Source organism: Sus scrofa, chromosome 8, assembly GCF_054392235.1.
Source record: "Sus scrofa isolate SSC_HxYL_T2T_F1_AM1 chromosome 8, Sscrofa_HxYL_maternal_Yorkshire_Landrace_v2.0, whole genome shotgun sequence".
Lineage (NCBI taxonomy): Eukaryota > Metazoa > Chordata > Mammalia > Artiodactyla > Suidae > Sus > Sus scrofa.
This window is the reverse complement of record NC_139390.1, coordinates 123,717,432-123,729,748: the sequence shown is the minus strand read 5'-3', so window position 1 is coordinate 123,729,748 and position 12,317 is coordinate 123,717,432. Positions and strand designations below refer to the sequence as shown.

The following is a 12,317-nucleotide window of genomic DNA, read 5'->3' as shown; positions in this document are numbered from 1 at the left end:
GAACTAACCTTATTCTACAGGTTTGCCCACTAGTTTTTATTTGTGCAATCTCCACTTACAGGTTTGCATTCAATGGGGAGTTACAGAGTGTTTCTGTCAATGAGGGGGTTATAGAGTGTTTCTATCACGCTATAGTTGAGTCTGTGTGTCTGAATGCTAGTGTATAGGGATTTGGTAAAGGAACATGGTTTTCCTATTTCAGTGGAGTGCAAAGGAAAGGCAACCCTTATGAAAATAGAATGAATAGGAAAGAGAGAATGTTTTTTCTCTAACATGTTAATGAAATGGGGGTCTGTAGTTTTGTTAGTTCAGTGATGTGAAAAATAGAAAATCTGTACTATCTGACCTCATAGGTCTTTACATATGAAGAATACATATGCAAAAGGCATTTCTGAAATTGAAAGCACATGCTGGTAGGAATGGAGGGATTTGTTTGTATTCTTGTTTGCTATTTTTAAAAATTCATTTGTATTCTTTTGTTTTTTTTTTTTTTTTGAAAACTGCATTTTGAGCATAAATACTAAAAGGCAGAAGACACTATATAAGAAGCCTAACAGAGTCAACATGACATTAAATGTGAAGGAACAAATAGGAATTTTTCTTGGAGTGGCATTTCCTTAAAGGAAGAGCATTTAAATAACATGAAATGGGGGCTTCTCTTCTTATGAAATTTTCCTGACACCCAAACCATCACTGACATCTCATGCAATTTCCCCCACTCAGGCTTACGAGAACTCTTAGGCTGACTCCATAATGAACTGAAAGTATTCCCTAGCTCTGATCACTGAAAAAGCTGAGAGAAATGACCAAGTTATATGAACAAGTACCCTTTACCCACTGTGGCAGGAGTGATAGGTACAAATGATTGGCTGGCTCTAATAATATATAAAATTAAATAATCAATATACCCCCTGTGCATTTCCATATATACATATATTATAAAATTCCAAATTGAAACACTCAGGAAAAGTGAATATTCTTTTTTTTCTTTTTTCTTTTTAGGGCTGCACCCAGGCTAGGGGTCAAATTGGAGCTATAGCTGCTGGCCTGCACCATAGCCACAGCAATGCAGAATCTAAGCCATATCTGCAGACAACACCACAGCTCATGGGAACACTGGATCCTTAACCCACTGAGCAAGGCCAGGGATTGAACCCTCAACCTAATGGTTTCTGGTTGGACTCATTGCCAGTGTGCCATGACGGAAGCTCTAAAAGGTAAATGATCTTAAAATATGAGTCAAACATGAAGCAACAGGAGCAGAAAGAGGCTGATGCCTAAGTAAAAGAAACAGTGAGACAAAAAGTTTACAAATAATAAATGCTGGAGAGGGTGTGGAGAAAAGGGAACCCTTCTACACTGTTGATGGGAATGTAAATTGATGCAGTCACTATAATGAACAATATGGAAGTTCCTTAAAAAAGTAAAAGTAGAACTACCATGTGATACAGCAATCCCACCACTGGGTATGTATCTTGAAAAGGCGAAAACTCCCAAATTCAAAAATATAGTGTACCTGATGTTCATGGAAGCACTATTTACAATAGCCAACACATGGAAGCATCCCAAGTGCCCATCAAAGACAGTTGGCTTAAGAAGATGTGAAATATATGCAATGGAATATTATTCAGCCATTTAAAAAATGAAATATTGCCATTTGCAGCAACATTATGGACATACAGAATACTATACTAAGTGAAGTAAGTCAAAGATAAATACTATATTGTATCATGAACATGTGAAATCTAAGAAAAGAACACAAATTAGTCTATATACAAAACAGAAACAGATTCACACACATAGAAAACAAACTTATGGTTACCAAAAGGGAAAGAGAGGTTGAGGGGAGTGATAAATTAGGAGTATGAGATTAAGAGACACAAACTCCTACACATAAAATAGACAAGCAACAGATTTACTGCATAGCACAGAGAACTATATTCAATATCTTATAATAACCTATCATGGAAAATAACCTGAAAAATATATCCACATAAAACAGAAACACTTTGCTGTACACCTGAAACTAACACAATACTGTAAATCAACTATATTTATTCAATTAAAAAGGAAAAAAAGAGTCAAGGAGAAATGACGATGGGCTCATTGGCACTTACACAGGAATACTGAGCAATTATCAGTTCTAGCACTCAGCAAGAGAGGTCCCTGGCCTTGAGGTGTACATTTATATATAGCTGCAATAACAAAAGAATACCAAAGTATAATCTGCCTACCTTTTCCCAATACCATCTGTATTTGCGTTTGTAAAACAGCTCATTGTATTTACACATTTTGTCTACAAAAAGCAAATTTTGACTATGGAATACGAAGGAAGAGATTGGTTTTGAGGATTATTATGCTTCTATAAAATGTTAATGAAGAAATCCACCTGATAGAAGCAGGCTTCAATACTTCTCTGAACATAATGCCTTCCCTGAGAATTATGGTGACACTGGTATTTCATTAGCTAAAATAAATTTGATTCACAAGTCCTTTTCCCCAAGAGAGACTGGTTGGTTTCACCCATATGCCTGGGAGTGGGTGGAGGCTAGTAGGTTAGTGGCTATACCTATTTAATGCACAGATGATGCTGGTCCAGCTTGTCCAGGTATAATTAATCTCAGGTAATAAAAAGCGGTGTTTATTCAGCAATATTACTGTTTTAAGGTCATGTTCTTTAATTTTTAAATTTGGAATTTTCAAACACAAATGTAGAGAGAATAATAAGGGGTCTTTGATTTATTCATCACAATATTAACAATAGTCAAAACACAGCTTTTTTAAAAAAAAATCTATAATGCTGCCCCCTGGCCACTAGGATGATTCTTGCCATTGGGCTGTTCATTGTTTCTAGACATTTTTAGTAGACAGAGCTGACAACACATGTGTATTTCTTAAACTTTTTATGTTAGGACAATTTTAGGTTCACAGATATATTGGGAAGACCGAGAATTTCCTATTGTGAACATCTTACTTTAGTACCTTTGGTACAGCTAATTATAATGAACTAAATTCCGTACTTTATTCACATTTTCTTAATTTTACCTAATGCACTTTTTCTGTTCCAGAGTCCAATCCAGGATACCACATTACATTCAATAGTCACATCTCCTTAGATTCCTTCTTGTTTGACAATTTCTCAGACTTTCCTTGTCTTGGATGACCTTGACAGATATTTTGCAGAAAATCTCTCAGTTGGGATTTGTCTGATTTTTTTTAATATAATATGACTTGGATGCATTTTTTTAAGGAGAGAAAATGCAGATATAAATTATAATTTTCATGACATCATTATCAGGGGTATATACTATTAACATGTATCACCATTGTTGATTCTGACTTTGATAAGCTGGCTGAGATAATGTTTGTCAGATTTCTCCCCATCACATTACTCTTTGGCACCAAAAACACAATCCATAAGAAAAAAATTGATTAACTGGGTCTCATCAAAATAAAAAAAATTTGCACTTAGTAAGGCCAGGATAAAAGGATGAAAGAATAAACCAAAAAATGGGGGAAAATATTTTCAAACAACAATCCAACAAAAGATGAATATAAAAGACATATAAAGAATTCTCAAAGTTCAGTAATAAGAATAATAAGAACTTGATTAGAAATGAGCAAAAGACATGAAAACGTGTCAACAAAGTGAATATTCAGATGACACATCAAAAGTTACTCAACATCATTAAGCATTAGGGAAATGCAAATATGAACTACAAGTATAAATTACAAAGTAAGCTATCATTTATATACCTCTAATGGCTAAAATGAAAAGTAGTGACAACATCAAATGCTGGTGAAGATGTGGAGAAGTTTGATCACTCATACATTTCTGGTGGGAATGTAAAATGATACAGTCACTCTGTAACACCATTTAGTCACTTCATAAAAACCTAAAGAAGCAACTACCATACAACCCAGCTATTACACTCTTAAGCATTTATTCCAGAGAAATTAAAACCTGTATTCACACAATACTAGCAAATGCATGTTTTATTCACAATATTTGGAAAATGGGAGGAAAAAAGCAGATACCTTCTGGTGGGTGACTGGTTAAACCAATTGGGGTCCCTTCCATACCATGGCAAACTAAATTACAAGGAACAAACTATTGATATACACAGAAGTTTGAGTGATTCGGCTGTGTGGAGAAAAAAAGCCAGTCTCAAAAGTTTATGGACTCCATGATCCAATTTATGTAACATTCTTTCTAGGACAAAAATATGGAGATAAAATAGATTATTGGTTGCTAAGGGTTAAGGATGGTTTAGGGACAGGACAGAAGTGGTTTGGTTATAAAAGGCCCACATGAGGGATCTTTTCAGGGAAAGAGATTGTATCTTGACTTTATCAATGCCAATATTCTGGTTATAATATTTTACTTTAATTTTACAAGATGTTACCATTGGGAGAAACCAAGTAAAAGATACATGGGATTCCTCTGTATTATTTCTTGCAACTGCCCGTAAATCTACAATTATCTCAAAATAAAAAGTTTAATGAAGATATCTGATTCCTGTTTTAATACTTTTTGGCAATGGATTATGCAGAAATGTGCTTGTTAATATCCAGCTTGTGATTTTCTAGCTATCATTATGATGCTGCTTTCTCACATAATTGTACTTCACTCAGTTCCTACAATATCCTTTATATTCTCCTGGGCAGTGAGGCTATTTATGGACGCTAGGTAACACTGGAGAAGATTCTCCTCATGTCTATAGATGAGCATAAAGGGAAAATAAAGTTGAAAAATTCAAGATGTTTTCTTGAACCTTTAGAAATGAGTCTTTGATTTTGAGAGTAAATACAGAGCCTTTGGGGAAGTCTCCTTTATGGAGGGATATTACTGCTACGTTGCTGTTGTTGGTGATGTTCTCCTTAGTTGTATGGCATGATGATTCTGCATACAAAGAAGCAACTTTTTTCCTCATTACATAAATGAGTACATGGATGTCAGGGCCCCTTTATAACCTTCTGTGAGTCCCACTCCCAGAATTTCCAGGGAAAGAATTGATTCAAACTTATGTCTGTTTAGGGTCTGTTTTCAAATATTAATTTTAAACTCCAGAAAAATATTGACAAAAAAATTTAAATGAACTTTAGATCATTATTTAGAATCATGATATCAGATAGTCCCTCCTCACCTAAGTCTAGCTAATACTGGATAGACTCAGGAATACAGAATCAATTCACATAACTCTCATATTTCATCAAGTATCTGTATCCTGCTGAAGCTGAACAGGGAAGTGATTTTGTTTTATTGGCTAGGTGATTTTATACCTTACTGAATTAGTTCATATGTAATTATATAAAAATAGTTGTATTTTTCATGAGCTTATATTTTAACAAATTTAAGTAAAAAGGTATGAAATAATAGATAACAATACTCTCCAGATATATATAAGTATTTTTTCACAGCATGATATTTTTTAACATAATTTCTCACACCAAGGACACATGTTTCCTGTGCAATATTCCTGACCACTTGAATATTCCTGATAAATATTATCAAGTGTCATAGCTAGGAGATGTCTGTATTGATTTTGAATTCAAGGTTTCTAAATTGATTTAGACAAGATTACAAAGCTCTTTTCATTGAACGCTCGGGAATCATAAAATTACATTGTAAAAAAGTCATTGCCAAAATTCACACTGAAATAGTAAAATGATTCTTTTAGGAAACTATGTCTCTTTAATGATAAGTATTTGAAATAAGTAAAAAAGAAATATACTAACTAAAGATTCACTTATGGTTTTTTAAATAAAGCCTCATGGCCTTAAGCGGCTGTAGAGGCATCGTAATACATATGCCTGATTAATGCCAGCAATATAATCTGCCAGAGTTAGAAACAAGTCACTGCCTAAGGACTCTCATCCATGTGCTTCCTGCTGGAATAGCTAACTTTTAAATCTCCCAAGGTGAAGTCATGAGTTTCTGATGATTGTGTTTTGTCTGTCAGGTATGACCAATGCATTTAAAAAATAAAGAATTTTCATGACCTCCAGAGTTTCCAAGTAAATACGCTAATTTTCATATTGTTGAATTTAGCATACACAAACTTGTAAATAGATCTCACTATGCTTTAGTCTACAACAATATCTAACCGGCCAAGTTGCTCTTGGTTTAGCCCATATTTCTCTGTCTCCAATAATACATTTAACTTCTCACCCTTTGTTCTCATCTTGGGTCACCATACTAATGTCAATTCTCTAGAAATCCATGAAGTTATTTTTTCTATTCACATTATACGGAGTTGAACTTAAACATCATCATGTATTGGTCTGAAATATATTTAGATTGTATTTTGCCTTGAACACCTCAAGCCCATATTAATCGATGGTTAATCAATTAATCAATCATTCATTCATCTGATATAAGTAATCTGACTTTTCTGATGCAGTGATTAAATTTCAGGAAATCACAGTTTCCATTTAGAACCCAACTGAACAAGCCTCACAATGTACAAAGTATAGTAAAATCTCCTGCATCTTAAATATGCTTTTGAATTTGCCATTCATTTGAAAGGTGCCAAATCAGTCAAAGTCTTAGGACTGAGTTATGAATATCAGTATACCACTGATGATTCCTGAGAGTTGAATCAGATGCTTGTTTAAACTGACAACAGAGAGTTCAAATGAAAATATCAAAAGTGAAGAATAAAAATACGCATTTGTATGTAGGCTGTGATGTTACATAAGCATTTTTCATCCTCAATAGCTGTCACAAGGTGATTATAAACAATGGACCTCGCATTGTTGAAATATGGTATTACCTATCTTGAGTGTTGTAATAAAAAATTATACATCATGATGCTTAAGCCATAAGAGGCACCCAAAATGTTAGCTACATACAAGTTATTCCATGGGAGGAAAGAATGTCTTTTCTCTCTAAAACCACAGATTCTAATGGTAAAGACAGACACATGGTTAAGATCTGTTTCTTCAGGGAACCAGAGATCTGTTTGCATTAGATTTATTAGTGTTCTCTGGTTACAATAACTATGAGGCAGCGTTGGATGGAGGGTGAAACTGAGCTGTATGTAGTACAGTTGCAGCAGCAAACTCAGTCAGTCTCCAGGGAGTTCTGAAGCTCAGATGTCCCTTGAGGGTTTTCCCCCATTGGAGCAAATGGGTGGGGCCTTTGGACTCCTACTTCAAACAGTTCTTGAAAGTGATAGTCCCTGGGGAAGAAGGTGAGGCAGTATCATTCCACTGAGAGCAATTCAAGGAGCAGGACACAGTTGCAAGCTGTCAACAAGCAAACCTTGTCACACCTGGAAGAAAGTGTCTCAGTCCTGAAGGGGTAGCCAAAGAGTGCACCACAGGATCCCTGGCACACGTTTGTTTACTGATCCTGTCCCTACAGGTTACCTTGCTATCCAAGAAAGTGTGGCACTCCTATGAAACCTTTCCTGAGGTGAAATGACATCAAATGAAGAAGCAGTTTCCTCAGGAAACATCTTGCTAACGGATGCACAGAATAAGTGCAGATAAAGCAGAGATGCTCACAGACCCAGTCCAAAGCTATAGTGACTTGCTGCTGAGATGCTGAGTGGAGTTTCCTGGAAAGGAGTTTGTCAGGTCACTCTCAGGGTCACTCTCACTGCTGGGGTGAACACTGTCTTTGTAGTGTTTCTCTACAAAACAAAAGCTAAATGCCATTTTCTCTTTTCATTTTTTTTTTTGTAAAAACAAAAATCCTCTTAAGTTAGGAGAAACAGGTGTTAATATAGATCTTTAATAAAAGCAAAGTGGCGTAAAACAAACTTCCTAAAAGTGAGGGATACCTGTACAATGATACCCACTAGAATAGAGGTATGAACAAAGTACTTACTGTAAAAACCCATAGGAAAGAATGCCTGCATTTATTGAATGGAGGAAGAAAAGATTTCATGAAGGAGGTAATATTTGTGGGTGACTTTGAGTCCAGGTTTGGGGGGATGAGTTCCAATTAGCAATTTGAAAATGCACATGCATCTTTGAGGTACAAAGCTGTAGAAGGCCTAGATTTTTAACTGGTAATCAAACATTGTTACTCTCCCTAAAGCAGACAAGGTCTAATATTTTCACTGCTGAATTTTACCATTTAGCATAGTGCTGAAACTATTATGACACTTTCTAAATTTCCCCATTTCTTTGGCTTACAGTTAACCTACAATTTAATCATGAGGAACCCATTTTAAACTCAGAAATCTCTAAGTGTGTTTAATTTTTAAATTAAAAAATTCTTCAAAATTTTATAGGAATTCTCTGTTGATCTTCAAATTGTCTATAAGCTCCTCAATATGAATCAAAGTGAGTTCGTTTATTATCCCACTTGATTTACCTGCTTACACCTAAGTTTACACCCATATGGTTTCTCCTTTTACATAGTCCTTTGCCTTTTTCTACCAGCTCATAATCATTGTTAAGTGCACAAACTCTGGCACTATACTGACTGGATTCAAATCCTGGCTTGGCCATTTACAAGTTGTGTAACTTTGGACATTCTGCTTAATGTTTCCATACTATATAGTTCCCCTGGTGTAACAAGAATAATACTCACTTCATAGATTGCCCTTAGACTTAAGTGAGTCAATATACACACTGTATTTGGAGTAGTGCTTGGCATGTGGTATGATAAAAATGAGCTGTTTATCATTACTTTTACTTTTTGGGGGGAGGGTGTGTGTGTGACTTCTGCTTTGTTTGTTTGCTTGCTCTTTAGGGCTGTACCTGTGGCATATGGAAGTTCCCTGGCTAGGGGTTGAATTGGCGCTGCAGCTGACACCCTACACCACAGCCACAGCAAAGCCAGATCCAAGCTGCATCTGCTCAGCTTGTGGCAATACTGGATCCATAACCCACTGAGCAAGGTGAGAGATTGAACCTGCATCCTCATGGATGCTAGTTGGGTTCTTAACCCACTGAGCCACAATGGGAACTCATGACTTCTCTCTTTGAAAAGAGAAAAGCACCCAACTCATATGTGCCTCATCAGCATTCTTATATAACTAACCTAAGATCTCTACTTAGATAATACATACACTCTCCACAGTTTTCTTCCATGTTATTGCCATATATGCTCAGCATTGTGGTTCTCTCTCCTATCTAAAGCTCCCTCAAAGAATTTCCCATCACTCAGAAGGTCACTCTGGAAATTTATGCTAAGCGAGTGTTATTACCTTGGTCTCAATTCTCTTGTCTCAAGCTGAGTGCTATAGATTTAGGTTAGAATTAAACAAGGGAGAAACTCCCATGAGATGTGGAAAGTGGGAAGAGAGCAGAGGCCATGACTGTCAGCGATTTTGGGGGTCACACACATAGCCAAGAGGCCCCGTGTGCCCAGCGGGACCTGGTTTTCTCTTGTTCTCTCCTATTGTCCTACTTCTCATCCAGCTCATCTTCCTGATTGCCAGCCTTGACAACCAACAGCAGCTCCAAGCCCGCCAGCTGTGCCTGACTCCAGGCCACAGAGGCAGTGGGATCCTCAGAGTCAATAGTGCCACACAACAGCTGTTTCCATAGATGCTCCCTAACCTCACAAAGGAGGGTCTCACTTCATGCCAGGCACCAAAATGCAGCCTCTTTCACACACACTAAATTGATGTGGTTAGTGACTGTATCGCTAATATTAAGACTCACTTTCCAGACCTTTATTTCTTCAGTTTCTCTCACATTCATTAGAACTCATATTCTTATACTAGATCCCTTATTCTTTGTAATACTTGACCTGTTTTTCTGATTGATTTCTGATGCATAACCATATTATAGACTAAGGAGAGCTGTGCACATCACCACACTCAAGAGAAGATGCATCTTATGTTCCTCATGATGCATCTGTTACACCCAGGCTCACATAGACTTACAGTTTCTATCTGCCCAGGGCCCTATCCTCTCTAATTTCCTTCCCTGTAGCATATATTCCAATGAATTGTATTCAGTTCAGCTAATTCCACCCTATATCCTGAGCTCCATGACCAGGACCAACAATAATGGAGGCCAAATGATGGCTGAAAGTATACAGAAAACTTATGCCTTCCTCAGAGTTGGCAGCATTGAGCTCAAATGCATGAGCTTAGTATATCTCTTTGTTTATTTAGATTCTGGACATCAGCTAAGTAACTTGAAGATTAGCTTGTCCTTCCAAGGTTTGTGTATAATCTTTGCTAGCATGAATTTACAGTTGCTTCGCATTAGCGCTAGTTTAGTCCTTCTGCTAAGGATATAAGTTTCTGATGTCCATAATTAATGCTCCAAGTGTTCAATAAAGACTCTTCATTCTGGCTATTTGTAACTCAAAAATTCCAAAGTGTGTAATTCTGGGTAACAGGTTCCAGCTCTCTGGTAATTCTTTGCTACTTTATTACTTAAGCGTGGCTTCATTTTCAGCAATAGTGTATATCTGATAGAGATTTCTCTCTCTTTCTCCATGTTGCTATAAGTTTAGGGTTTGCTGAACCATTCAGACTTAAGATAAAATTTCTGGTATTATCAATATATTAGGATTTTCCAGAAAGCCAGAACCAATAGGATATGCTCGTGGTTAAATATAACTCTTTTTCACTCATGGTTTTACTCATGGTTAAATATAATAATTTGAGGGTGAAAAGATATCCTTTATTGTAGGAATAAAAGGAGACACACAAAGAATAAAATACCTTAGACCTCTATCAATCAAATTAAATGCATCCCTAATGACCTTCACATCTGCGTATCTTTTATTTTTCTCCTGGCACTTCTTGAATTCAGTTGTTTGGTGCTAACCTATGTTCATTAACTATGAGATTGTATTCCCATATACTAGACACATATTATCAGGTTTCATCAAGATTTGTACTAAGAATTTTGCATATATTAATTCATTTAACCTTCACCAAAACCCAATAGAAGAAATGTTATTATTCTGATTACAAACTATTCTAGCAAATATTATTATTCTGATTACAAACCACTACTCATGAACTTACAGTGGTCACTCTTGAATAGGAAGAATCAAGAACGCTAAATACAAATACCAAAGGTGTACAATTCACAGATCACAGTATCCTGGTAGAAGAGCTATGTCTATACGAGATAAGTATTCTGAAGTTTTTCTCTTGTTTTTAATACATTGTTCCTATATGAGTTTAGATTGAAAAACTTATCAACCTAAAGCAGGTGGAAGTCTAAGTCACTGACAGTTAATCACTGCAAACTTTGATCTTGAAAGCTTCCTTCAAAGTGATAGGAGCAAATATTTTGAGATAAAAATGAAAACGTTGGCAATAACAATAATTATAAAACTTACCCTTGTACAAGGCTTTATAATATCACTTACAAAGCATATTACATTATCTCATTTGAATCTCACAGAATCTTTGAAGTAGGGATTACTATAACCTCTATTCCACAGATGAAGAAAATGATGCTCAGATCAGATAAATGACTTAAACCCACTCAGCAAGTAGCAAGTAGCTGAATTGGATCTCAAGTAAAAACTTTCTAAGTCTTATATGATTGTTTCATTGTATGTATATTGATTTTAGGAGGGCATGGGCTCCATTTAACTAGTTCTGGCCAGAACAGTGCATGCTCTGATAGTTTGGGTTGCCATACAATATGTGTATTTGATCTTGAAAAGTTGAGATTATATTAGTTATTAGATGAATAACAATAAATAACATCACCTCTTAATATGTCATCCCTGAGCTTTAAGAATTTCTGAACCTCTGTAAGGGCTCAGTTACTGCTATTAAGAAGTAATACCTGTACCTATGCATCGTTACCTGAAATGGAATGCTTCCCTTGTGTAAATGCAATGTTATTCTCGTGAGTCAAAGGAAAATCAAAATCATAATGGCTAGATGCATTGAGAAATTCACTGAGATAGCTCAGAGTGAATACTGATTCATAATTATCTGTTTCAAAATATGATATATAATCCCTTTTGCTGGTTCACTACATTTCTACTTGGGCAGGCAAATATGATCATGGCTTCTAGTATTGATCACAAAAGAATTTGCATTTTCACAGACAACAGACTTACTAGAAGTATGATGATCCACAGCAGGGCTGAATTGCTGGACAACAGTGAATTCTGAATAATGCATTTCAGTCTAGGCTATTAAAAATGCAGTATGTGTCAGTCACAGGAAATCTGGTTTTCATAGAGGGATCCTTTTCCATTCTCCACTGTGATTTACAACAGGGAGAGGAATTTTTCACAAATTAAAGCAGAAATCCAAAATATCCCCACCCCTGCCCCCTGCCATTCTCTTTCCAACTTCCCACAAAGATTTACATGAAGTACTTAGTTGTAGTGTATTAATTGAGGGTGTCTAAAATATTTTCTT

General features: G+C 36.0%; 1 long non-coding RNA gene across 12 annotated transcripts in view; it reads left to right on the top strand.

Annotated features, from left to right (window-relative positions):
• LOC106507803 (uncharacterized) overlaps positions 1–12,317 on the top strand; it is a 638,301-nt gene that overhangs the window by 608,181 nt on the left and 17,803 nt on the right. For 7 of the 12 annotated variants that reach the window (XR_014813302.1, XR_014813299.1, XR_014813288.1 and 4 more), the window contains one exon: positions 1,003–1,217. The exons of 3 other annotated variants lie outside the window; for them this stretch is intronic. This is a non-coding gene — a long non-coding RNA (uncharacterized LOC106507803). Of the gene's footprint in view, positions 1–1,002; positions 4,508–12,317 lie in introns of those variants that run through there. 2 more of the 12 variants (XR_014813290.1, XR_014813293.1) reach the window with 1 other exon arrangement.